Source organism: Phyllostomus hastatus, unplaced genomic scaffold (assembly GCF_019186645.2).
Source record: "Phyllostomus hastatus isolate PE091 unplaced genomic scaffold, TTU_PhHast_1.1 phas_contig_80, whole genome shotgun sequence".
Taxonomy (NCBI): Eukaryota; Metazoa; Chordata; class Mammalia; order Chiroptera; family Phyllostomidae; genus Phyllostomus; species Phyllostomus hastatus.
The window spans coordinates 11,642,292-11,669,609 of NW_025333960.1; the positions used below are offsets into that span (position 1 = coordinate 11,642,292).

At 38.1% G+C, this 27,318-nt stretch overlaps 1 protein-coding gene and 1 pseudogene across 2 annotated transcripts in view; one reads left to right on the forward strand and one right to left on the reverse strand.

The window, feature by feature from the left end:
• Positions 1 to 27,318, reverse strand: part of ARHGAP28 (Rho GTPase activating protein 28) — a 217,992-nt gene that overhangs the window by 156,225 nt on the left and 34,449 nt on the right. The window lies entirely within an intron of this gene.
• LOC123826297 lies at positions 1,903 to 2,746 on the forward strand (annotated as a pseudogene).

Consider the following 27,318-nt stretch of genomic DNA (forward strand, 5'->3'; position numbering starts at 1 on the left):
AGTAAAGAGGGAAGTGCAGCCTAATATCAAGAGTACAGGGCTTGAAGTGAGGACATCAGTTCAAATTCTGGCTTTGCTGTATCCATGCTATGTGATCTTGGGCAAATTTCTGAATCCCTTAAAGTCTTGCTTTCCTTATGGGTAAAATGGAGAATACACTAGACCTGCCTCACAGGAACATGGTGAAAATTAGAAGAATTTATGAATGCAAATCCTTAATGGAGTGCCTGTCTTTTGGAAGTCCTTAATAAACAGTGCTGATGTAGAATAAAAACATTAAAAGAAATACTTAAGTTGCTATGGACATTCAAAGGAGAAAAAAATTCTATCCATAACTAAACTAAGAGAGACAGAATTTTCCAGCCAGGAAACTGCTCTGTTAGAATAGCTGGATATTGAGGTTATTTTTTACTTATATCCCTTAAGATTGGAAGATAATTAGGAAAAGGGTACCAGAAAAGAAGAGGGGCCACCCCTAATTTTCCAGTTGCCATACCCCTACTTCTCTGATATGCCCAACATGGTCCTGTGTCTAATCTCAGCCTGTGCTAACCCAAAGCACAGCAAATGGCCTTGGAGTCTCTTCTCCCCCTCCTGCAAAATTCCTTCTCTCTCAACACCAGAGATGGTCTCAAAGGCTACCTTAGTATGTAGGAGAAAACATCCAGAATATTCCTAAAAATGAAAACTTCTGTTTCTGGCTATGGTGAATTAAGTGGGACTGGATTAGCCTTTCTACAGTAAATAACTGGAAAACTGGATAAAATATGTGAAAAACTGTTCATAGATATTAGATTAAAGGAAGCACAAAACATGATCCCTGAGAAAAGGGGGACATCTGCAGTGAGTTCTGCAGTTACCCCACCTTTCGGCCTGGATGCTCATTTCAGACTGGCAGTGCGGTGAGAGGAAACCCGAGAACACTGGGGTCTCACAGAGTTGAGGGGACACAGAACAGAGTTCACAGAGGCTAAGGCATATGGAATTTGCCAGGAAAAGTACCTTACAGGAAGGATCTATGCAGACGAGATCTCAAGAAATCAACAAAGGGATTTCCTTGAGTTTGTTGCTGAATGTTAAGTCATACATGCATAGGTCCAACATTATAATTATGGGCAAAAAAACAAGTAAATATCTATGTTAAACAATTCCAAGATCTGCTGAAGGGCTAGGAGACACTTGGGTTGTTACCAGCCTTTGCTGAGCACCTGGGGCTTGAGGTCACAACACCAGAAAATTATCTGGCAGAATGACAATTGAAAGTACAGCATCAGTGTCACAGCATGGCTAACTCGGCCCTAGAGTACCGGCTGTTCCAGACCTGCCCTAACAAACCTTTGTAGAGAAAGACAACAAAAGTTTACACAAAACAAAACAAAACAAAACCATCACAAGTCTATCATTCAATAAAAAACTAAGACAGCAAAAAATCAAGAAAATGAGACACAGAAACAGACTCAGAAATGACAGAGCTGAAGAATTAGCACAAAAGGGCAATTATAAATATGCTTAAAGTATTTATGGATTTAAAAGAAAGATATGGGGAGATAAATGGAAGATTAAAAAGGAATTAAGAGGTTATAGAAATATTTTTTAAAATTTTGAAATGAAAATATACCAAATAGAATTATCAGAACATTAACTGCAAAAGAAGAGACCAGTAAATTCAAAGGCAAAACAATACAGAAAATACCTTTCATGTCCGTTATATCTCAATTAAAAAAAAAAAATTAGGTGGCAGTGGTGGTGGTGCTGGCGCTGGAGCGCTCCTCTCAGGGACCAGCTGACCCCAGGAATGAGGACATTCTTCCGCCACCATGCTGCTTTTCCTACCTGCTGCCGGGCCCTCCGTTCTCACCACAGCGCCAGTGCCAGAGAAGGTATCACGCGGTGGACCCACCACTGGAGTGCAAGGACAGCAGGACCTTCAGCTTGGGGAATATGGTCACAGCTAAGCCAGGGAAAACACCAGTTCACGTTTAAGACCAAGAACATCGGAATGCTTTATGAATGTGAAATATCTGATGTGCAAATACACATGTCCACTTTCACCTTCAGAATAACAACTGGTGACATAACCTGAGAAGGTGAAGGTACGCTTAAGAAGCTGGTAAAACATAGAGCTGCAGAAGCTGCCATAAACATTTGGAAAGTCAGTGCTTTGTATTCATGCCTGATCCTTCCAAACAACCGTGGAAACCAGCTTAATCCTGCTTGTTCATTACAGGCAATTCATCCTGGCTAGAGACTTCCTGAATATACCCTTTCCCAGAAAGGAGGAACTGCTCAGAAAATATACCTTGCAGGCTCAAGGCATTATGGAAACTGGAAAAGGGACCTCAAAAAAAAAAAACAAAACAGGCCAACAGAAATGCTGCTGAGAAATTTCTTGTGAGACTCAGTAATATTTCTCCAGAGAACCACATTTCCCTAACAAACATAGTAGGTCATTCTTTAGGATGCACTTGGCATTCCTTGAGGAATTCTTCTGATGAAAGGATCAACTTACTGGAAAGAAGCCCCCTAAATATTTCAAATACAGATTATATCCAGCTGCTTAGTAAAATCAGCAAGGAACAAGGTTTTAATATAATATATTTGGATACAGGAAAATGAGGGCCAGCAGATACCAGTGTCTCGCTGAAGGGTCCACCAGTCCCATCACAGTCTGCCGTGGCTCTGGGATCTCCTGTGGTGATCACAGAGTGATGCAGCTCACAATGCTTTGCAGTATTTAAGACAATAGCAGAAAGAAAGTAAACTTGGAGCAACTTAGAAAACCCTTCAGCAGCACATTTAAAAAACTCCCCTTTGACCCCTTCCCAGGTAAATCGTTTACTGCAATGTTTAGTTTGTTTGCTATTTTAAATCTCTTCATAGATTCCATTAAGACTCCAGATTTAATTATCTCCCAGTAGTTGTTATTAAGCTCTTTTTAATAGTGTCAGCATTGTATGGTATATTATACTTATACACTTTGTCCTGTAGGCAGAGTGTAGCCCCCATTTTACAATGCCATGCATGTAAAGAGAAGAAATGCATGTTTATGGACGATGATAAAGATTATGATCTAAAACTATTGCTAACAATGTCTTTCTTACTAGTGATTAACTTCTTCTTTGTGCGAGACTTTATAAAGGGAATCTGAAGGAAGCCCCTTAGCAATGAGTGTTGAGAAACGTACTAAAAGGCTTTTATTGAATGTGATTGTTAAATGGCAGGGAACATGAGTGGTCTGCTGCATATTTGAATCCATGTAATAAAGAGCTCTTGTTACAAAAATTAAAAATTAAAAAATTAATTAAGCAATTAAATATGTCAACTACACTTCAATAATAAAAAGAAAACACCCAAACTGAAAACACAGAGAAAAAAAGCTGAAAAAATGAAGTGTCAGTGACCCGTGGACCAACATAAAGCAATCTAACACAAGTGTTACCAGAGTGCTGGGAAGGGAAGGGAGGGCGGGGGATTAAAGTGATGTAAAGGAATAATGGCTGAAATGTGCCCAAATTCAATGAAAAGTACAAACCAGAGATCCAATAAATTCAATGGACCCCAACAAACATAAAACAAGAAACCACAGCCAGGGACAGCATGATAAAAATAGTTGCTGAAAACAGAGATAAAGAGAAAGAGCAAATGTGGCAGAGTGGGGAAGCACAGGCACATTACGTACAGAAGAGCAAAGATAAGAATGACTGTCAACTTCTTATTAGAAATAACACAAGCAAAAAGCAGGGTTTTTTCTTTCAAGTACTGAAAGTAAAAAGTAAAAAGGTCAACCTAGAATTCTATATCCAGTGAAAGTATCCTTCAAAAACAAGGACTAAGTAAATCCAATCTTAGACAAACAAAAGTACAGAGAATTCATTGCCAGCAGATCTGTACTACAAGAAATATTAGAGTATGTTTTTTCAATAAGAAAGAAAATAATACTAGATGGAAACATGAAACTATACAAAAGAATAAAAGTGTGGGAATTTGTAAGTATGTGGTCACATAAAAAAGTATCTTCTCATATTTGTACCTCTTTAAAATAAAATTGACTGTTTAAAATAAAAATAATAACAATTCATTGTAAGGTTTATGACACATGTAACAAATAAAATGTATGATGACAATTCCACAAAGGACAGAAAGGAGAAAATGAAAGCATAGAGTAAAAAGTTTCTTACATTATACATATAATATTATTTGAAGGTGGGATGTGATAAGATAAAGTGGCACAGTGTAAACCCTGGCATGACCATTAAAAATAATCAACAAAGAGCTATAAGACAAGAGTGGAAATAAAAAGAAATACTAAAAATAATAATAATACTTAAGTAACCCAAAAGAAGGATAGGAAAGAAGACAAGGAGGAAAGAGAACAAATGGGATAAATAGAAAACATATGGCAAGACAGTAGATTAAACCCAGCCCTGTAGGATGCCTACAAGAAAAACACTTTAATTATAAAGACACCGTGTACAAGTAAAAGGATGGACTAACTTTACCAGGCAAACATTAATCACAACAAAGCATGCATGGCCATATTAATTCAGACAAAGCAGACTTCTGTGGTAGTTTGGGTCTTTAGGGGAAGCAGATATCAAGAACTGAATCAGAAGTTCAAGAGACTTATTGCAGGACACACTTGTGAAAAATAAAGGTGAGAGGGAGCAGGAATGGGTAGAGAAAGGCCTTCGGACATGACTGCAGATCTGACACATGTGAAAGGAGAGGAGGAGAAAAATCTGGGTTGGGAGAGCCTCACACTGCAGTGCAGGTCCAAGAACATCTCAGCCAGTCTAACTGCCAGTCCCCAGCAGAAACTGGCCATCAGAAGACCTGGTATTGGTTAGAAATGGCCCAGATCTAGTTTCATGTTGAGCTCAGTCATGGGCTAACAGCATCCTGTTGAGAGCATAGCTACAGTGCGACTGTGCGGCAGATCCCAAAAGTGTGACAGCTGAGGGTACGGGCTAAGGAAACTACTTTGGGGAAAAGAGGTCTGAACAGAACAACTCTATTGCTGACACAACTTTGGAATAAGGGATATGACCAAGGACAATGAGCAATATTTCTTAATGATAAAAGGCTAATTTCATAGTAGAAACTAATGACCCTACATGTGTATACATAAACCACAAGGCTTCAAAATAACTGAAGTAAAAACTCTCAGACCTGAAAGGGGAAACAGATAAACCCCAGTGATAGTTGGAGATGTCAGCCCTCCTCTCAGTAATAATAGAACAAGTAGACAGAAAATCAGGAAAACTATAGAAAGCTTAAATAACAGCATCAAGCCCTGGCGGGCGTAGCTCAGTGGACTGAGCACAGGCTGCGAACCAAAGTGTTGTAGGTTCGATTCCCAGCCAGGGCACATGCCAGGGTTGCAGGCCATGGCCCCCAGCAAACGCACATTCCCCTTTCTCTCTCTCTCTCTTTCTCCCTCCCTTCTCTCTCTAAAAATAAATAAATAAATCTTTAAAAAAATAACAGCATCAAACAAATGAAAACATAAAGGACATTTATAGAATACTCCCACTCAAAAGAGCAGAATACACATTCTTTTTAAGTTCACAGGGAACAATACCAAGATAAATTATATGCATGGCCATAAAACACCTCTCAATAAATTTTAAGGTACTTAACTCATACAAAGTATGTTCTTTGACCACAAAAAAATTCATTCAAAGGTATCTAAAAATCAGAGATCATAAAAGAAATCCTAAGGGAAATTAGAAAATATTTTAAACTGAATAATAAGAAAATTACAACATATCAGTATTCATGGGATACTACTAAAGCAGTCCTTAGAGAAGCAATTTTATTGCGTTGAATGCTTGTATTAAAAGAGAGGTCAATAATCACTGTCCATCCTAGGAAGCTAGTAAAAGAACAACAAATTAAGCCCAAAATAAGTCAAAGAAAATAAATAATTAAGAATAAAAATCCCCTGGCGGGCGTAGCTCAGTGGATTGAGTGTGGGCTGCGAACCAAAGCATCGCAGGTTCAATTCCCAGTCAGGGCACATGCCTGGGTTACACGCCATGGCCCCCAGCAACCGCACATTGATGTTTCTCTCTCTCTCTCTTTCTCCCTCCCTTCCCTCTCTAAAAATAAATAAATAAAATCTAAAAAAAGAATAAAAATCAATGAAAGAAAAAGAGTAAGCAGGTGAAAAATAGAGGAAATAAGTTTTTTAAAAGCTAGGTTTTGGAGAAGATGAATAAAACTGATAAATTTGTAACAGTGTGATAAAGAAAAGAGGAGAAAAGGCAAAAATTACTAGTATCAGGAAGGAAAAAGATGATCGTCCCTAATTATGATGAGTATCCTACAGATAACAAATGGATAATAATGGAATATTATAAACAACTAAGAATGCCAACAAATTCAATGAATGCTCCCATGAAATGGTCAAATTTCTTAAAAGATGTGAACTACTAAAACTGATAGCAGAAGAAGCAATCTGCCCATATGCATTAAAGAAACTGAACTCATAATTTAAAACTTTGTCACAAAGAAAACCTTTGGCCTAGACAGCCTCCCTGATATGCTATCAAAAATTTGAAAGTGAAATAAGCCAGTCAAAAAAAGAAAAAAAACAAATACCATATGATCTTATTTATATGTGGATCTAAGGAACAAAATAAACGAACACACCAAATAGAAACAGAGACATGGGAATACAGAACAGACTGACAGCTGTCAGAGGGGAGAAGGGAGTGGAGACTGGAAGAAAGAAGGTGAAGGGATTAGCCAAAGAACATACAAGGTCTGTCCAGAAGATATCCAGCCATGTAATATGAAAAACAGAGACATTTATTGAAGAAGATACAAGATACATGAAACATTGTGCATAAGACAATGATGCCTCAGTCCCCTTCAAAGTAGACACCTTGGGGCCTCACACAGTTCTCCCAATCATCATCAACTGCCCTTATCCTTAAACCATGGGAAGCCATGAAGATAATTTTAATTGGAATTTTATTACTGTCTTCTCAAATTTTATCTGTACAAAGTATACTAAGGTGAAACATGAAAATCTTAATGAAAATAATTCCCATGGAGTCTTCTAATATGGTATACATATAACAGTCCCTTTTAACATGCAGTAAAAAAGACTCAATGCAAAGAAGAAACTTAGAATTTTCATTTATCAAGCAAATATTTATCGAGTACTATATACAAGACACAGATCTTGGCATTTTATATTTATCAGAAAACAACATGAACTCTCTTACCCTCATAAAGTTTAAGTCTAATGAAAAGATAATCAAGATGGTAAATAAATAAAGTATGTAGTGTTTAAAAAGATAATAAGTATCATGAAAATGAGGAAAGATGAGTAGGGTTAAGGTGGATACAGGAAGGTGTGGGGAGCAAGAGAGGGAGGTAGCGAGTGGCAGTATTAAAATTGTTAAGGCCTCTCTTGGAAAATGAAATTTGTAATATTTTGGTTGTTTATGAAATTTTGGCAGTTTCTGCTGTAGTAAGAGAATTATTCCAGTGCCATTTCTAAAAGCACTTCAAGTTTAATGCCTGAGACAAAGAGATCACAGGAAATATTAGCTGTTGCTCAAAACTTACTGCTTCTGTCCTTGCTGTGTCCTTGTAATGATCCTTCTTTTAACAACAACATTTTAAATATTGGCTGATGACTTCATTATACTTTCCACATGTCAGTAATTTATTGATGGACAAAAGAAAACCAGCCTTGCCAGTGTTGTAACTGTAGCTTCTTTTGGCTGGAAAATGCTGACATATTTTCATCTTCAAAAATCCTTATTCCACTAGAAAGGAAAAACTGAAAAGATACCTCCTAGTACAGATACAGCAGGAAGGGAAAATGAAGGGTGAATGCACATTGCTAATGTAACAATGCTTGCATAAAACTAGGGAAAATTATTAACTAATACCTTTAGTTACAAGCAAGTTTTAAAATAGGTTTTAATATATATTGAAATCTCAGCCCATCTTTTTTTTTTTTTGGAAAAAAAGAGTCTGGAAATAAAACTGTTTCCTTGAAAACACAAATGGTCCCAAAATGATTACTGGGAACAAAAGAAGCAAAATGATTGTCAAGAGGAAATGTGCTCTGAATCCAGGATAGAAAATAGTTCTTGTTTACAATGAGCTGTGAACAGCCAGCTTTGACTGTTAATGGTTATGTGCCAATGATTATTAATTCAACTGCATAGCAAGGATATTAAGTCACAGGATGACTGTTGCATTTACGCTGTACTTCTACTAAAGCTTGATTTTATTGGCTATTTTCAACAGCACTTAGGCTTAGGTTTGTATTCAACAGCCTTTGGTAATTCTTCTATAGGAACCAAACTGAGGAAAGCCTTTATTATTTAATCATATACACATTCAACAAGGAAGGACAAATAACAAAACCAAGTGTGATCCCCTTTTTAAGTCAAACAAGCTATTTGCCTTACCTAATAGGTTGTCTTTGATTTTGATCAGTTATCATTAATGAGTGAAACAAGTTTACTTTTCTGAAATGTTTATATTTTTTATATTAGCAAGCCAAACCATAGTCTGTACTTTAATAGGGAGACATGAACAATCAAGATGTCATTCCAAGCTTAAAATAATGATAATAAAATATTGTACTTAATGCTGACTAGTGATGTATGTGCTTTAGATATACGAACTAATCTCACCACTCTATGAGACTGTACTATTATTACTACCATCATTTCACAGATAAAGAAATGGAGGTACAGAGGAGTTAAGTAATTTGGCCAGGGTTGCATAGCCAGGCTTCTGATGGTGAATGAGACTCAAAAAAGTTAAGCAGCTGGCCCAGGATTACACAGCTAGCTCCTGATGCTTACAAGTTGAAGAGAAATCCCTAGTGTGTCATTTACTATGTCCACTTTCACAATGCAGGAATTTACATTTCTACAAGGTCTTCTACTTCTGGGAATGAATTTTTTAGGCATCTCTATAGGTATAATAAACTGAACCAGGAAAAATATAACATGAGGAAATAATAATATGGTTCTTCAGTGAGCTTTCTGCAGCACATCAACATGCCGAGTAGAAAAGCCTTTTCTTTTTCCTTTTTTTTTTTAAAAGATTTTACTTATTTATTTTTTAGAGAGGGAAGGAAGGGGGGGGGAGAGAGAGAGAGAGAGAGAGAGAGAGAGAGAAACATCAATGTGCGGTTGCTGGGGGTCATGGCCTGCAACCCAGGCATGTACCCTGACTGGGAATCGAACCTGAGACACTTTGGTTCGCAGCCTGTGCTCAATCCACTGAGCTATGCCAGCCAGGGCAAAAAGCCTTTTCAATACAGCACATTTCCAAGGCTACAAAAGCATTTGCGGACAGTATAGTAACAGCGTGTGAGAAGGTGTCATATTGAAAGGTAGGCAGGGTAGAGCTGTGCCCAGCAGAAATGGCTGGCTTCCACTGACTCAGAAGAAAAAGAAATCAGTTCAGCTCTAAATACAAAATTTAACCAACCCATACATGATGGAACGAGAAAAGGATGCTACATCTATTTACAGAACTTTGTAAACCTGTAGTGTAAGACAAGAAGAATCATACTTGCTCAAGTATTCTCTTCGACTAGAAGACTTGCAAGGCAAATATAACTAACTGTTGGGTAATATTTACATAACTCGTGGAACGGGAAAGGGTTAAAACAAAATATCTATTGTGTACCCAGATTTCGTCAAACAGTGTGCTACAATGTTCCCATTCCATCTACAAATGACCCTGAACGATGCAAGGGTAAGGGGTGTCAATCCTCCCATGCTGTTGAAAATCCATTTATAACTTTTGGCTTCCCCAAAACTTAACTACTAAGCCTACTGTTGATAGGAAGCCTTACTGATAATATAGACAGTTGATTAAAACATTTAACATGTTATATGTATTATATACTGTATTCTTACAATAAAATAAGCTAGAGGAAAATATTAAGAAAATCATAAGGAGGAAAAAATACATTTATTCTATTTATTTTAAAAATTCTATGTATAAGTAGACCCATGCAGTTCAAACACATGTTGTTCAAGGGTCAACTATAATTAAATCTTGACAACTTACTTATAAGGTGTTTTTCTCCGCATTCCTAAGGATTAGAAAAATTGAGGGTAAAAGGGTTCAGTTATGCAAATTGCCACAGTAAACAAAAGGGGAAGTCAGAGTTGCACCTAAGATCTGTGAGACTGAGGATTACACCACACTCACGTTGCCCTGCAAGGCTACCCCACCTCAGAGAAGAAATCTTCATAAGAGGTGGTCTACTTCCTATGAAAGATCACATTGTATATATCATAGTCAAGGGCTGAGCTCTGAGGTGAGACCCCTTAGGTTTGAAGCCTAGTGCTGCTGATGACTAACCACATAAACCTGAGCAAGTTACTCGACCTTATTGTGGTCTTAGTTTCCCCAGCCATGGGTAACAGTACCTATTTTATAGTAATGCTGTGATATTAAAGAAATATATATATACATAAACCCTTAGGGCAATGCCTGGTATATAAGTGTCCAGTACATGTTCTTATTTATATCATTATTAAGGAAACTCACTGCTATAACTTAAACTACTTGAAAGCAAGTGTTATACTTGAAGGCAAGAATTATAAGCCTATTGTCTCCCTGGCACTTTATATAATCCCTGATACAAAACAGATGTTCAATGCAGTTTAATAGATGAATATCTAGACTACTGTAAAAACAAAAAGTTTTTAAAATGGCTTACTAGATCCAATGTTATCTGACCTGCCTTTACCTCCCCCCACATCATCTCTTACTATTCTACCCTCTTGCCTTATTCTCACCACTGCAGTAACATTAGCTTTCTTGCTCTTTCCTGAAACAATGGGCATCAAGGGCCTTTGTACTTGCTATTCTCTCTGGCAGATTGGATATTTTCGGGTCTGAGTTCAAATGTTATTTCCTTAGTGAATCCCTCCTTACCACCCCATTTTAAATTTCAACAACTCCTCACCTAGCCCCTTATATTTTGACCCCTTTAATTTTTTCCAACAGCAATTATTATAATACAATATATATTAACTAAAAGCTTAACTTATTTATTTGTTTTCTACTCCCTAGAATGTCAGCCTCATGACAGCAGAAATTATTGTCTGTTTTGTTTTGAATACTACTGTATCCTCAGTATCAAAAGGCCAATTGTATTCGAACATGAGAAAAAAAGAAAGAAAGAAAGAAGAAGGCCTGATATTTAGTAGGTTCAATACATATTTGTTGGGTGGTGAATGAATATAAGTCATTAACTTATTAAAGATTATATTTCAATTTGTACATCTGTATATAGAAATACGTGGTGATACAAAATCTGATGGACAGACTATGGGGATGACTTTATATGTAAGTTAAACTGGAATTTCAATTCCTGTATTGCATCAATATCCACAGAAAGTGAGGAAGCTACCTCTGTTTTACGGGAAATAAAAAGTCATTAGCCTTTCCTTCACAAACACGCATGGTACGTAGATACTGTTAAGCTTTCTCTTTGTTGGAAACTTAGGCTGACTCTACAGTTCACCTAAGTTAAATGTCTTTTCTTTTCAACAGGAAACATATGACACTCTTTTCTTGTGGTTTTCTAATTCTAAATTCCTAATGAGAAAAACACAAAATTTTCTGTGCATAGACCCGCTTATAAAAAACTCAATGGTAAAATGCTTTGAACAAAGACATTACCCTCTGCCACACTGTTAGGATATTAAAGACATCTTACTTATTTTTCCTGGGTTTTTCCTTTATTAGTCTGAATATAAAAAGATTAAGGTCATACAGATAATATTAATAAACTATGCTTTTTGTAGCTCCTTTATATATACAAAATAGACCTAAATAGGCAATGTATATTGTCACCTGTAGTATATATAAGTACAGGAGGTTAAGTCCATGCACTTATCAATTACATTTGATATTATATACAGAAAATCCCCCATAAACACTGCACTTAAAATGTAATGTCAGGGTTGTTGTTTTTTTGTTTGTTTGTTTTGTTTTGCTTTCTTTTAAAATTCCAAATTTATTTAGCTTTCAAAACCCTATCCAAATGTCACTACATCCAAGAAAAGAAATCTTACCAAGATCCTTCACTAATCAGAGTTAAACACATATTATCAGGTGTAGTTAACACCTGCATTTTAAAAGGCTTATTGGTTTCCCTATGAGACTGTGAACCAAAGAGCAAGAAATTCAACTCTCTGTGTCAGAGCCTAGAACACTACCTGGCACAAGAAAGTGTTCAATAAATGTTGAATTGAGTTACTTAATGTAGATTCAAAATAAATGTAACTAATAAGATGAGTCATATCAAGTATAAAATAAAGATGAGACTTCCAGCTAAGATGGAGGTATAGGTAGATACACTTTGCCTCCTTGCACAACCAAAAGAAGGGTAACAACAAATTTAAAAACAAAAACCAACTAGAACTGCCAGAAAATCTAACTGTATGGAAGTTCAACAACCAAGGAGTTAAAGAGGAAACATTCATCCAGACTGGTAGGAGGGGCAGAGACGGACAGCCGGGGTGGAGAGGATTCTTAGCAAGGTGGCAGCTGGAGGACCAGGGCGGGCAAGGCAGCAGCTGGCAGAGCAGGGGTCCCACATTTGCGTGCAGATGAAATGAGAAAAACAACTGGGGAGAGAGACAGACCAGGCAACCCAGGGTCCAGCACAGTGAAATGAAGCCTGAAAACCTCTGACTGAAAAAAACCTGTGGGAGTTGAGGGAGAAGGAGAAATTCTCAGCCTCACTGGAGAGTTCATTGGAGAGACCCACAGGGTCCTAGAACGTACACAAACCCACCAACCTAAATATCAGCACCAGAAGAGCCCAACTGGCTTGTGGGTAGCAGGTGAAGTGACTGAAAGCTGCTAAGAGCTGAACAAGTGGCATTGGTCCTTCTCAGACCCCTCCTCCCCATACAGCACCACAAACCAGCCACTTGGGTTGCCCCACCCTGGGGAATACCTAAGACTCCACCCCTTCCTATGTAACAGGCATGCCAAGACAAAAAAATATGGCCCAAATGAAAGAATAGATCAAAGCTCCAGAACAAAATACAACTAAGAGATGAAGAGATAGCTAACCCTATCGGATGCACAGTTCAAAACACCAGTAATCAGGATGCTCAGAGCATTGGTTGAATTTGGTCCCAAATTAGATGAAAAAATGAAGGCTACACTAAGTGAAATAAAGAAAAATGTACAGGGAACCAATAGTGATGGGAAGGAAACTGGGACTCTAATCAATGGTGTGGACCAGAAGGAAGAAAGAAACATTCAACCAGAAAAGAATAGAAACAAGAATAAAAAAAAATGAGGAGAGGCTTAGGAACCTCCAGGACATCCTTAAATGTCCTAACATCCAAATCAGGGGTGTCAGAAGAGGAAGAGCAAGAAAATGAAAACTTATTTGAAAACATAATGAAGGAAAATTTCCCCAATCTAGCAAAGGAAATAGACTTCCAGGAAGTCCAGGAAGCTCAGAGAGTCCCAAAGAGGTTGGACCCAAGGAAGCACACACCAAGGCACATCATAATTACATTACCCAAGATGAAAGATAAGGAGAGAATCTTAAAAGCAGCAAGAGGAAAGGAGAGAGTTACCTACAAAGGAGTTCCACTAAGACTCTCAGCTGATTTCTCAAAAGAAACTCCACAGTTAAGAAGGGGCTGGAGAGAAGTACTCACAGTTATGAAAGGGAAGGACATACATCCAAGATTGCTCTATCCAGCAAAGCTTTCATTTAGAATGGAAGGGCAGATAAAGTGCTTCTCAGATAAGGTAAAACTAAAGCGGTTCACCATCACCAAGCCCTTATTGTATGAAATGTTAAAGGGACTTATCTAAGAAAAAGAAGATCAAAAATACAAACAGTAAAATGACAAACTCAGAGCCATCAACAACTGAACCTAAACAAAAACAAAAACAAAAATGAACTAAGTAAACAACTAGAACAGGAGCAGAATCACAGAAATGGAGATCACTTGGAGGGTTATCAGTGGGAAAAGGGAGAGAGGAAATGGGGGGAAAGGTACAGGGAACAACAAGCACAAATGGTAGGTAGAAAATAGACAGGGAGAGGTTAGGAATAGTACAGGAAATGTAGAAGCCAAAGAACTTACATGTATGACCCATGGACATGAGCTAAGTGGAGGGTAGGGGATGGGTTTGGGAAGGGGTATACAGGGAGGAGAGGAACAAAGGGGAGAAAAAATAGGACAACTCTAATAGCACAATCAATAAAATATATTTAAAAAAATAAAGATGAGCCCTGGCTGGTGTAGCTCAGTGGACTGAGAGCAGGCTGCAAACCAAAGGGTCGCCAGTTTGATTACCAGTTAGGGCACATGCCTGGGTTGCTGGCCAGGTCCCCAGTGGGGGCCACATGAGAGGCAACCACACATTGATGTTTCTCTCTTTCTCCCTCCCTTCCCCTCTCTCTAAAAATAAGTAAATAAAATCTTTTTTTAAAAAAGAAGAGGCATTCTCTTTAAAAAAAATAAATAAAAGACGAACTCAAGTAGAAAGTAAGTGTGCTTGAATTATGGCTATGACCATTTTTTGAAAGTAATTTTTGATGATGATTTTGTACTTAGAACTAAGTTTTATGACATGTGCCAAAAGCATTGTCTGAAATAATTGGTTTTATTTTTTTATTTTAATTAATCTTTAACAATATCATTCTAATGGAAAGATGTGTAAGTAATTGGTGTTACTTCTATGTGGCACTTCATGTGTTTCAAGGATTCCTCTCCCAGACCATTTAAGGCCACTTCCCCCATAGAGCTCTGCTGTCTCCCCAGGCAGTAATAGCTGCTGCCTCCTTCGTGCCCTTGGTCTTGAACAGATTTCCATCCCAGCCCTTGTCTCCCTCATTGCATGTATTTGCTCTCATGTTTGTCTCTTTGAGGGCGGAGACTGTCTTACTGTAATGGCAGGGGAAAGCCCTCAGAAATGGGAAGGGGTGAAAAAGTGTGGAAGGTTGTGCATGCGAGTGGCCCCTCTACAACCCGGACACAACCAGGATGACACACGCATGACTCAGCAGAAAAGAAGCTTGGGAAGGGCTGATGCTTGTTGGATGGGAAGGACATACCCTCCCTTTTACTTCCACTGCATGGGTGATTATGAGAGCAGTCTTTTAAAAGCCGAGTGTGTGGAAAATGTACTCTTTTGCTCTCCCCTCCCCTGGCTGGTTGGTTGGCAGCTGGGGGGCTCAGGCTCCTCAACCAGCGGGCCTTGTAGGGACTGAGTTGTCTGGGAATATTCCCCAGGCCACTCCCCGGGTACTTCAGGACCTGCCTGGCCAGGAGTGCTGTGAGCTCTAGGCTGGCTAGAGGGGAGGGGAGGAAGGTTTGGCTGGGGAGGATGGTGTTCCGGAAGGCAGCGGGGGCCAAGCCCTGCGCCCCTCTTCTGTGTCAGAAGTCGCCAGAGTGGCCACCCCTCCTAGGGAGCCCCAGCTACAGTCACCCACAGTCGCTGCTGCTCTGCCTGCTCCAGCCCAGGCAGGGCCTCTGACCCACCACACTAACGTGTGGGGCGGGGCGGGGCGGGGCGGGGCGGGGCGGGGCGGGGCCTAGCGAACAGATCAGTGCCAGTCCTGGAAGCTCCGCAGCCAAGTGACAAACTCCACATTCCTCCCCTGCACAAATGCCACATCAGTAGCAGCAGCACTGATGACCAGAGCTGTGCTGCCAGGGTCCTGCCCAGATAGGCACACAGACACACCAGAGAAAGAGAATAGCACCCTAGGAGTGGGACGCATGGACACACAGACTCTGAAGGATGCCGGAAGCCAGGCAGTGACTGGAAACCAGCTAAGCGAGCTGCATTTCTTAAAGAATGGTGCTTTTGGGTAGGAGAAGAGGTTCCTGGGCAACCTTATACTGCGCTGACAGAGGGTGGCAGGGTGATTTTCTTTGGATGTTTTAGAGGAAACAGGCTTTGATGCAGAAACCTGCCATTATTTCATATACTTTAAATAAAGGATTCCTTTTCCTTTCCACCAGACTCTGTCTCCAGAGTTTCTGCCTATGGACAGAGAGCAGTAAATCCCTACTACTGGCTGTTCTGGAATAGCAGGATGCTGTCCTGTAACATTATTCCCTTCATGTCCCAGGTATCTGGCACATACTAAGTCCTTGATCAATCACCAAAAATTTAAATGTATTAAAGTTTCTCTTAAGTTTAAAATTATAATTCTGAACCAGCCTGGCTCAGCTTTCATTGGATGCCTGGACAGGGCCAGTATGTTAGTGTTAATGGACTTTGGATTGTAGGAAGTACCTGTGAAATTCTAGAAAATGTACCAACTTGCATTATTTTTTTAAACACCAAATAATTCAATAATTGAGCTATTTGTCCTTCACTAAATTTACTCGCTCTTATTCTTTTATTCAATGAGTTCTCTTCTCCTGCACAAATTAAATTGTGTAGAATTAGCCCTGGCCAGGTGGCTCAGTTCATTGAAACACCATCTGGTACACCAAAAGGACACAGTTTGATTCCTGGTAGGAGCACATCCCTACTCTACAGGTTCAGTCCCCAGCTGGGGCGTGAAGGAGGCAATAGATTGATGTTTCTCTCTCTGTCTCTTTCTCTATCTCTCTAAACAAATCCTTGGGTGAGAATTAAAAAAATTATGTATCATTACATTTTATCATCCATTCTGAAATTTCTTAAGAACTGCATTTAATATTTCAAAAGAATAAAATAGCCAAGAGAGGGCCAAACAAATGTAGGGATATAGCTTAGTTATATTTCTGGATAACTACTTGTCTGCTTTCATACTTTCCTTCCTTGACCCCAAATAAAACTGCAAACACTGTGGGGAAAGAAAAGGGAGATGCTAAGAGATACCGTGTTCACTGGAGCCCTGGCAGCCACACTTCTGTCTTTCATCCCTTCCCCTGAAGCACACAGCTGCTGTTCTCCTTCCCATCTGCAGTCTGGGTAGGATTGCTTATGGTAGTTCATGTGCCTCAGCACCAGAGCTGGGAGCATCCAACTGATATTTGTGGGCCACACACCATGCTGGACACTGGCCAGAAAAAATACAGACAGACTTTGTGCTACTGGAGAAGAAAATTAAACAAGTATTTGAAACAATATTAGATGAATGCTATGATAAGGTAAATAAAGCTAGTCTGGAGTCAAACTCTAATAATAGCTGAAGAAAGAGATTGGGTGATTTGTACACAATCACATTGGTTGGCACTCTCTCTTTTCCTGTTTTCTGATCAGTAAATTTAGGATGATAAAACTACCTCCCCATCATAAAGGTATTTTGAGAATTAAATGGATGACACAAGGCAAAACACTGTGACTGGGCCTAGCCTGTAGTGACTAGTCAGTACATTGATGTTGTCATATGAAATAGCACCTGGTCTAACCCAGGAAAGATCAAGTGACTTCTGAGTTCAGTCCTGAAGAATGAAATAAATTCATCATGGGTATAGAGCTAGTTAGGGCTGTCCCAACAATATCCCATCAGCTGAGTGGCTTAAACAGAGAAATTTCTTTTCTTCCAGTTCCAGAGGCTAGAAGTCTGAGAGCAAAGTATCAGCAGTTCTGGTTCCATTCTTCGACCTCTCTCCTTGGCTTCTTCTCACGCTGTCTTCACTGGGTCTTCCCTCTGTGCTAGTATGTGACCTAACCCCCTCTTCTTATAAGATCAATGAGACTGCAGTAAGGACAATTATAATGACCCCATTCTAACTCAACTGTCTTATCTCCAAATATACTCACATTCTAATATACTGAGTGTTAGGACTCCAACATATTGTAATATAGATTAGAACACAATTCAGCACGTAACAGCGGGGAAGGCACAGAGAATTATTTCTAACAGTAGGGATAACATGTATGAATTGAAAGAAGATGGTCTAGCATGTTGAAAAGAAACTGAATGAAATTAAACCCTTTTTGCAATATAGATCTTAGAGAAGAAATAGCAAAAGGTGACTCTAGAATGGGAAGTAGAAGCAAATTAGGCCTCGTAAGGCCTTATAAGATAGTTTAGATATTAAGCAGTTGGAGTTTATCCTAAGGGAAAGAGAAACACATTGTACAATTTTAAGCAGGGCACATATGGGACATGATTGAATTCCATTTCAGAAAAACTATGCTGTCTGCATCATAAGGAGTTTTGAGAGGGATGAAAGCAGAGTAAGCACCTGGCAGGCATTTGAAGTAAGAAAAGGGGGAAAGACTGATAGCTTGAGTCATGCCAGGGGGGTGAAAGGAACTAACGTACCAGTATTCTGAAAAGCTAGTCAATAGACTTGGTGATTGCTGGAGGGCAGGAGGGAAAAGGAGAATAATCTGTTTGTTACCAGCAAATAAGTCAATAATGGTGAAGGGAGATAACAAAGTCAAAACGGACCTCTTAAATTTGAGAAGCCGGGGGGACTATGAGTAGATCATTGACTATTAACAGAGCCTACTGCTTATTAAACCCTTACTACACATCTCACAGTGTGCCAAGAACTCTATACACACTATTACACACCTTTCTACAGATGGGGGAGCTGAGCCTTCATGACATAATATAACTTGGCCATGATGGCCCCACATTCCTTTGACACTCTGCCCCCACTCCCACCCCTGGGGCACCACTATCTTGAGCTCTGATACTGTAGATTAGTTTTCCCTGTTATTGTACAGTGTGTGACTGGAGTCATGCAGTGTGTGCACTCTTGTCTGTATGTCTACATGCATTTTAAAGTCTGCAACTTAACTTGCGGAGGAAAGTGTTATTGTAGACAGAGAAACGTAAGTATAATCTCATGAATTCATCTTCTTATATTCTAAGGCCCCCTGACATGAATATATAGTGCCTACACATTTGTATTCTGAATTACACCCAGGTAAAATCAGTAACGTGAAATGAATCCAGGGAAAGACAAGGCCTATGTCAGTGTTGTATCCTTTGGAAGAGATTGAGTCATTGACCCAAACTAACTGTAACAAATCCCTTCATATGAATTAAAGATTAATGTAAAGTAATAGTAATGGTGAGAGAAATTTTAAAGGGAAAGTTCTATTGCAGTAGCTTAAAGTCAGTTGATAAGATTTAGATAATAAATTTGAAATCAACACTAAGTGTTACTTTATCAAATTAATCCCTTTTTCTAGTTATGAATCTTTTGTACTGCAAAGGAACTGCAAGTGACTTTAGAAAGTGTTCTGAATGTGTTTTAAAAACAATAGCAATGTCAGTAGAAAATAAGCTTTTAACTAGATTTAAAATTATTTTCTAAAGCAATTTCATAGAAGTTGTGTCTTTAACTTTCAACATTTTACTGTATATTTATTATCTGATACAACCATATATTGTACTTGCTGAATTCTGTTTCTCACATGACCCTAAGAATGTCTTGGTGAAGTAAGGATTATAGTCTTATTTTTAGGATAAGAGGGTCTTGGCCCTGAGAGTTCTACCCTACTACTTTTGTTTTTGAATCACAGTATTAAAAAACTGTAAGAAATTTTTTACTTGAAAGATGAAAAATGTTTATAAAGGGAGAAAAAACTTATCTACTCACTGTAGTTCTCCAGAACAGGTAGTTTGGTTGGTTGGTTTAAATTTACATAGGTGTGTACAGTTAGGCTATATAACTCCATTTCAGAAAAGATTCACATCATTTTTTATTTTATTTTTTTAAAGATTTTATTTATTTTTAGGCAGAGGGGAAGGGAAGGAGAAAGAGAAGGAGAGAAACATCAGTGTGCTGCTGCCTTTCAAGCACCCCACCACCAGGTACTTGGTCCACAACTCAGACATGTGCCCTGACTGAGAATTGAACCAGCGACCCTTTGGTTTGAAGGCCATTGCTCAGTCCACTGAGCCACACCAAGGCTGTCTATTGATTTTAGAGAGGAAAGGAGACAGAGAGACAGAGACAGACAGACAGAGACAGAGACAGAGAGAGACAGAGAAACATCAAATGGTTGCCCCCCATATGGTCCCCAACTGGAGACTGAATACCCTACCTAGGTATGTCCCTGACTGGGAGACAAACCCACAACTTTTTGGTGTACTAGATGACTTTCCAACCAACTGACTCACCCAGCCAGGGCTGTGATCAAAATTCTGACTGCAGGACACTATGCCTTTTAACACAGTGAAGAGCAGAAATTTCTAGGTGAAATTTAAAGTCAGGTTATTTTGCAAAAGGGCAGCTCTGCAGCTGGGTGTGTAGGAGCCTAGTTTCTCTGTTATATAACTTTAATTTTTTTTTAAGGTCAGATGGCATTCAGTGAGAGTGCTCAAATTTTAGTTACTTTTTACTTTTCTTTCTGGTTCTTGTAATTTCCATATATATTTCCTGTCACACCTGAATTCTAGATTTCAATTCCTTTATTCACTTAAGACTGATGTTCCATAAGCATCTGTGGCTTATTTAAAATTCTTAAATATATTTTCTGTCCTTTATTATTGAGAAGTCAGCTGCTAGCCTTATTTGTACTTGAACAATGATTAAAATAAAATTAAAAAAAGAAAATTCTTATATATGTTCTGTGCAGAGCTCAAGCTAGAATTAACCAACCACACTTTATGCAGAATAATTGGGTAAAAATTAGTAACATTTTAATAATAACTGAAAGAATTATTGAAAGGAAGGGAGCAACTGCAACTTTATATATAGTTCAGTAAAGGTATAAGATAAAAAAAAACTATACCCAAACTAAGGCTTTTAATAGTCATGGATAGGATGTTCTAAATGAGAACTACAATTTCCTTACTGGTTTCTAAGCTTTACATTTTGAAAAATGTGATTTGTTCCAAAGTTTGTACCAACTCCTTAATAAAATTTTTTGAAACTTGAGTAGCTGTGTCTGAAAGGATTAGAGTGAGAACTAAATCCCTATCTGCCAGGACACCTGAATTTGTCTCCTGTTAAATCATATCTGTCAGTAGTGAAATGAAGATTGGAAGGAAACTGTAATCATTTAAAAGAAAGCTTGCTAAGTATTCAATTCATTTTAATTGATTTTAACCAGTATTTTATTCAAACTTACATTATACAGTGTCACATGTGCAACTAGGATTAAAAATACCTCATTAATAAAAACCCATTTAACAAGGCAATAAATTCCATATTATTTCACAGCAACCCTAAAGTCATTCTACGTCCTTACCTGACTCTCACTGTAAATAAATCATTGTTTCCACTTTGCCTTTGATCTTCTGTGGTTAAAAACCACAATTCTCATGTATCTAAGGCAATAACAAGTGGACAAATATTGAATAAAAAATTTCACAATTACCATAAAACCTCATTATCTGGTCTGGCTACCTACAAATTTTTAACTAGACCAACCAACTAGAAAGAAAATTGGATAATTTGCATTTCCCTTTCTTTCCCTTGCTTTGTGATATAATATTAAAAAGCAAGAAAGCAACAAACTTCTACAGCAGAATCTACAACCTAAACCAAGAACAGAACAATCTTATTTATGCTGTATGAATTTTAAGATCCCCCTCCTCATTTCACATCTGAGGTAATTATTATGTTTGCCTCAGGAATTCCTTACTTTGAATCTTCTAAATAATATTTCCAGAAAACCTGTAATTCCATGCATGCAGTGACATGTATAAAGAACAGTATATAAGTTTTAGGTTTTTTCCCCAGCACCTCACCTCGAATTTCGGAAATATAGTAGGTATTTAACACAGCACAAAGAAGGGACTCACAGGCACTTAGAAAATGTCCCTCAAACTCAAAAATGTATAGCTCCACCTTGAGCTGTTGAGGATCAGTCCTGGGGAAACCACCCTGTACGCTTCTCAAGGGACAGAGCTCATTCATTTTCTTCTGGGGCTGTACAGTAAACCGGATGTCTAGTCCTGCTTGGACAGGGTCAACAGCTCTGCGTTCAGTGTTTTATTCTACTGAACTCTGAAAAAAGCCTTCACAGCAGTTTTTAAAGAATTTACCAACATTGCTTAAAAACACTAGACAGCCTGTTCCTGGGCCTCTGATGTCTCCAGCCCCATTATCTTTGGAATGATGGAAAGAAGGACAGAAAGAGAAATCACAAAATTTTAGAAAATTCCTATATCTTTGTCATTACTTAATTATTTTTAATCTTTACCAGAGGATATATTTTCACTGCTTTTTTTAGGGACAAAAGAAGAGAAACATCAATGTAAGAGAAAAGCATGAATTAGTTGCCTCTCATTCGTGCCCATACTGGGGATTGCAGGTGCCCAGACCTAGGATCATACAGCAGAGTCCATCAAACCTGCAACCTGGGTATGCGCCCTGACCAGGAATCAAACCCACTACTGTTCGCTTACATATGGGACGATACTCCAAACAACTGAGCCATACCAGCCAGGGAGTCATTGTTTAGTTCTCCATTGAACAGGAAGGATCAGTGGCACATTGGCCACTAAACATTTCTTTACCAGATCTATATCGATTTTATTTCCTTGGGGTTGTAAACATCATAATATAAACCCAGGCCCCATATTAATCATCAATATGTCCCTATGATTCCTAATACACTCTTCTCAATATGTAATGCTGGCCACGTTTGTATTCTTACTTTTTTCTTCCTCTGACCCATCACTCTAGATACATTTTACTTCTCTAGAAAAGAGAACTAAATTTTACTCCATTTGCTTATCTTCCTGTCTTCCAATCCTGCTCCACTGAACCCTAGTTCTCCCTTATATGTCTCTAAGAATATTTAATAGAACCTTTACCTGTTTCCCAAACTTCACCATGTTAAGAATGGCTTATTCCACTAGTCAGTTCCATGTTTCCAAAAAAATATTATTTCCCATTTTTGATACCTATTACACAGGCCATATTCTCTGCAAAAGGTCAGAAAGGATATTCTATGCTGGGTGTTTCTGAGAGTTGTTTTCATTACTCAAATTAGGTTTTCAGCACTTTAAAGGTAGTGGCATGAAGCAGGGAGAGGGGGGAGGTAAGGGGAGCAGGAAATGCTGATTCAAAGGACTGTGTGAAAAATGAATGATGCATAATAAAAACATAAGAAGAATACAATAGTACCCCCCTTCCCCATGGCTGTATTTTCCACAGTTTTAATATTAAATGGAAAAATCCAGAGAGAAACAATTTATAAGTTTTAAAATGTACATTACTCTGAGTAGTGTGATCAAATCTCTCACTGTCCTAATTTATAAGTTTGACTTTATCATAAGTATGTATGTATAGAAAAAAACACAGTATATGTAGAGTTCAGTAACAAACACTATTTCAGGCACCCACTGGGGGGTCTTGGAACGTATCCCTCATGGAAAAGGGGGAACTACTGAGTCAATTCTTACATTGCTCTCACTATGTGGCAGTCGTTCTAAGGTCTTTACTTACGTTGGTGTTTTTAATTCTCACAATAAGTCTACGAGATAGTCTCCACTATTATTCCCTGAGAGGAAGCTGAGCTCCAGAGAAACTAAATAACTCGCCCAAGGTCCTACAATCAGTAGAAGAGCCAGCATTCCAGTTCCCTCAGTGTGGCTCCAGAAATCTTGCCCTCACCAGTGAAAGTAAAATTAGCAGTGACTTATGACCGCAATTCTCTTCTGATTCATATATTAACTGTAATAGTTAAGACATACACTAACTTAATCGATATTTTTGGTGTTTACTGATAATACAAAGAAACTGCTCAAATGCTGTCCAGAAGTGATACTCATTTTAGGAAACAAGAAACACATTTTATGGCATTTGGACTCATGCACAGAGTGACCATTCCTGGTTTGATGAGAAAAGCGCAGGTGTGCCTGTTGTCCAGACATGGTCACTGCTATGGTTGCTGCTAGCATATCCTTTCACTTCCAAAGGTGTCCCGACTTGGACAATAAAATAGTCATCTTGCTTATTATGCACAGCCAGTGAAACTGGCACGAGTCAAAATACACTAAATTCAGATAGGATTTATTATTCATGAATGAATAGTATTATTCATGAGTAATATTCATTATTCATAATAATGAGTATTCTTTTTCATCTCATTATCATTCTTTATAGCAACTTCAGAAGCCACTGATTTATGCCAACAACAGTGGTAGTTATATGTCCAGCATTTAGTCTGTTATCTTAATGTATTTTTTCCTGCTGTATGGTCCCATCTCCAAACTTTCTATTCAATAAGAATCTTTCACTTAGTTTTTTCTACCTATAAAATTCATTAGGACTACTTATTAACTCCAAGCTTCTAAAAGGTAAAAATATCAATGTAAAACAAATACCCTCCTTCTTCCTGACCTTAAAAAGTAGTATATAATAAAATTTCGGGCAGAAAACTATCTCTATAAATGTTATTTTGTAATCTTATATGTTCATTAAAGGGAGAGTTCTATTGACCTTTTTAAACATTTTATAGAATTTGGTATATCACCACATGAGTTTTAAATGATCTTTTAATCATCTTCTGAAATTAATATTTGAATAGAGGCTGACAAATGCTGCATTTAGTTTTAAAAATTCAGATTCTTTCTTTTCTTCATAAACTCAGTTGTTTTTACCATCATGAGCTGGGTAGTGCCTTTTCCCATTTCTCTTTTTTCTGCCTCTTCCCACCTTTACACATTTGATTTCAGTCTAGTCCTTTTGCCAAATGACCACCTCTTTTCCTCCAGTACTTGCTGGTCTATAATAACCACCCTATTGACATTTCTATCCTTAAGGAGTCCATTGTCACTTTCTGGAAATAAGACACTGAATAGTTTCCTTCTCTCACACTATGCCTCCAGGTCAGCAATTACCTCGGTAGGCCTACACTTTCTCTGTATAACTTTATGGTTCTTCTGAAAAGTGACTTTGGTCCCCTTACACAAACTCCCCGCGCTCCTTACTCTTGGATCAAATTCATCATCCTTAAAATATCATCAGATGTGTGGTATGCTTGGGAAATAGCTGGTGAATTAAGCTGCCCAGACCCTGGGCTTTATTTACCACACTGCTTATGAAGATCTTAGGGAAACTGACCTGCAGAAGAAGGGTAGAAATTATTGCCCTTCCTCCAGGGAAGATCAGCTTGATATGCTCTGAAGCACTGGGTTTCATTATTTTACCTTTATCTCAGTCCATATAGATATTGGTACAGTCAATCACTAGTTCTGGAAAGTTGCTCCAAAGCAGCAGTGAATTATATAAAACAGACAACTACCCATTGTATTCTGCTTAGTGATTTGAAAGGCTTTTTACTTTTCCATGTGCATTTTATTTTTTTAAATTATTTTATTATTGTTCAATTACAGTTATCTGTATTTACCCCCTACCACTCCCCGCCCCAACCCCAGCCATCCCCACCTCCCTCCCCTGCTTCCATTCGATAATGTTCTTTTTATCTTAGCATGGGTTTTTAAGATCTTAGTATTTAAACTTATCCTGACTATGATGCCCAGTAAAAAACTGTATTCATCTTTAATTTCCCTGAAATGTACCTTATCCTGCCATCAGTTAGCATCACTAAATGCTGTTATCCAAAGAAAGGTTTAACCTCACTGTGATCTATAAATGTTGCTTGCATGTGTTACCATTTGGGGAGAAACTACAATAAGGTCTGAAGATGACATTTAATAGAAAGAAGTGGATATTTTATTAAAGAAGAAAAGAATTATAGCTTCAGAGTCACATGACCAAAAATGAAGTATATATTCCATTCCATAATAATGTTTTAAAGTCATTTCTTCCTAATTACCTGTTATCTTCTTTCTTCATGAAAATGGTCTTATTTAAGATGAGCAGATATTAAAAAAGGTATAATTATTTCAAACAGAGAAATGATTGTATTGTATGTTTTAGAGCTACTGATGCGATACTTATGATAAGCACTTATCCCCTTAATGCAGACCAGAATTTAACCAAATCTTAATCAGAAAAAATAAGCATGATTCTGTGTGTCAGCTTTACAGTTAGACTCCTAAAAGAATTTCAGCAACCGCTTTGTCTTTCATGGACACAGACCATCTTCACTAAGATGAAAATCGGTATGCTTGGGGTGAAATGTTTCCAGATGAAACTCCACTAAACAGAGTCAGAAACGTGCAACAGCCGTGCCTCTGGGAAGATCATCAGAACTCAATCTTAAAAACAGAAGTGAAAATAAGGTGCCTCAACTTACTCAACCCTATTTCTCCAAATACTATCCTTTTGTTTAATTTAGAAAATATCCATTTTATTAAAAGTCAATCTCAAACCCAATGGCATGCTATATGAGATTTTGTATATTACATTCTTCCAATGTAATATACATTGTGGTCTACAGTTACAAAATGGCTGAAACTTTATTATATGATATATAGTATATCATAATATTGTTTAGAAATATATAAAAAAACACTTTAAAGGGATAATTTGAAGGACCTTATTAATTTTTTTACTTCCTGGGGATGTCTAACCTTTTGGCTTCTCTGGCCCACACTGGAAGAAGAAGAGTTGTCTTGGGCCACACGTTAAAAACACAAACACTAACAAAAACAGATGAGCAAAAAAAAAAAGTTTTAAGTAAATTCATGATTTTGTGTTGGGTTGCATTAATGGCCATCTCAGGCTGCATGTGGCCCACGGGCCACAGGTTGGACACCCCTGCAAGCTTTTACAATTGCAATATTGTACTTGAAAGTAAGCAGAAATATTTAATAGTCTCTTTTAAAGACTTTACGGAAAACTATAAAATAAGCCCACTAGTACCATTTCAAAAAGGACACCTATATATTACAAGTCCCATATTTCTCTGGCCCCTACAAATTATAGCTTAGACTCAGAATCACTTGACTAAGTGACATTTCTGTAAGACACAAAAGCTATTGACTTATTAGAAAATGGTTTGAAGCACTATTTTTACTTTACCTATTAGTCCTACATATAGTATTTACAGCAACAACAGAAGAGAAATCATTGTCAATCAGTGAGTCAAAGACAAGAGTAAATAGAATGATTATGAGCATACAGAAAGGGAAAAAAATAACTTGGTGCGATGACACTGAGAACTGCACAGGAGCCTAACCTCTGTATTCTCAAATTGTGCCCAGAGATGATCAAAAACGTTGAGAAGAACAAGTGACCTCACTGGAACCTGTCTATGCTCTTTAGGGGAGCGGAAGCAAAGCCTGTTATATTATCACACAGCGATCCCAGGCTAAAAATCAACCTTGCACCCAGTGAGAAGCTTCCACAGTGCATTTCACAGCAGTTCTTTCTGTACAGACATGGTCTTCCTTGTGCAGCGGCTGGAGTGGATTCAGCCATTGGTTTGCTGAGCCCGGAGTCTTTGTTGCACTGCATGAGGACTGTAATGTTAACTGAAGAAACAAATGGCCTCAAA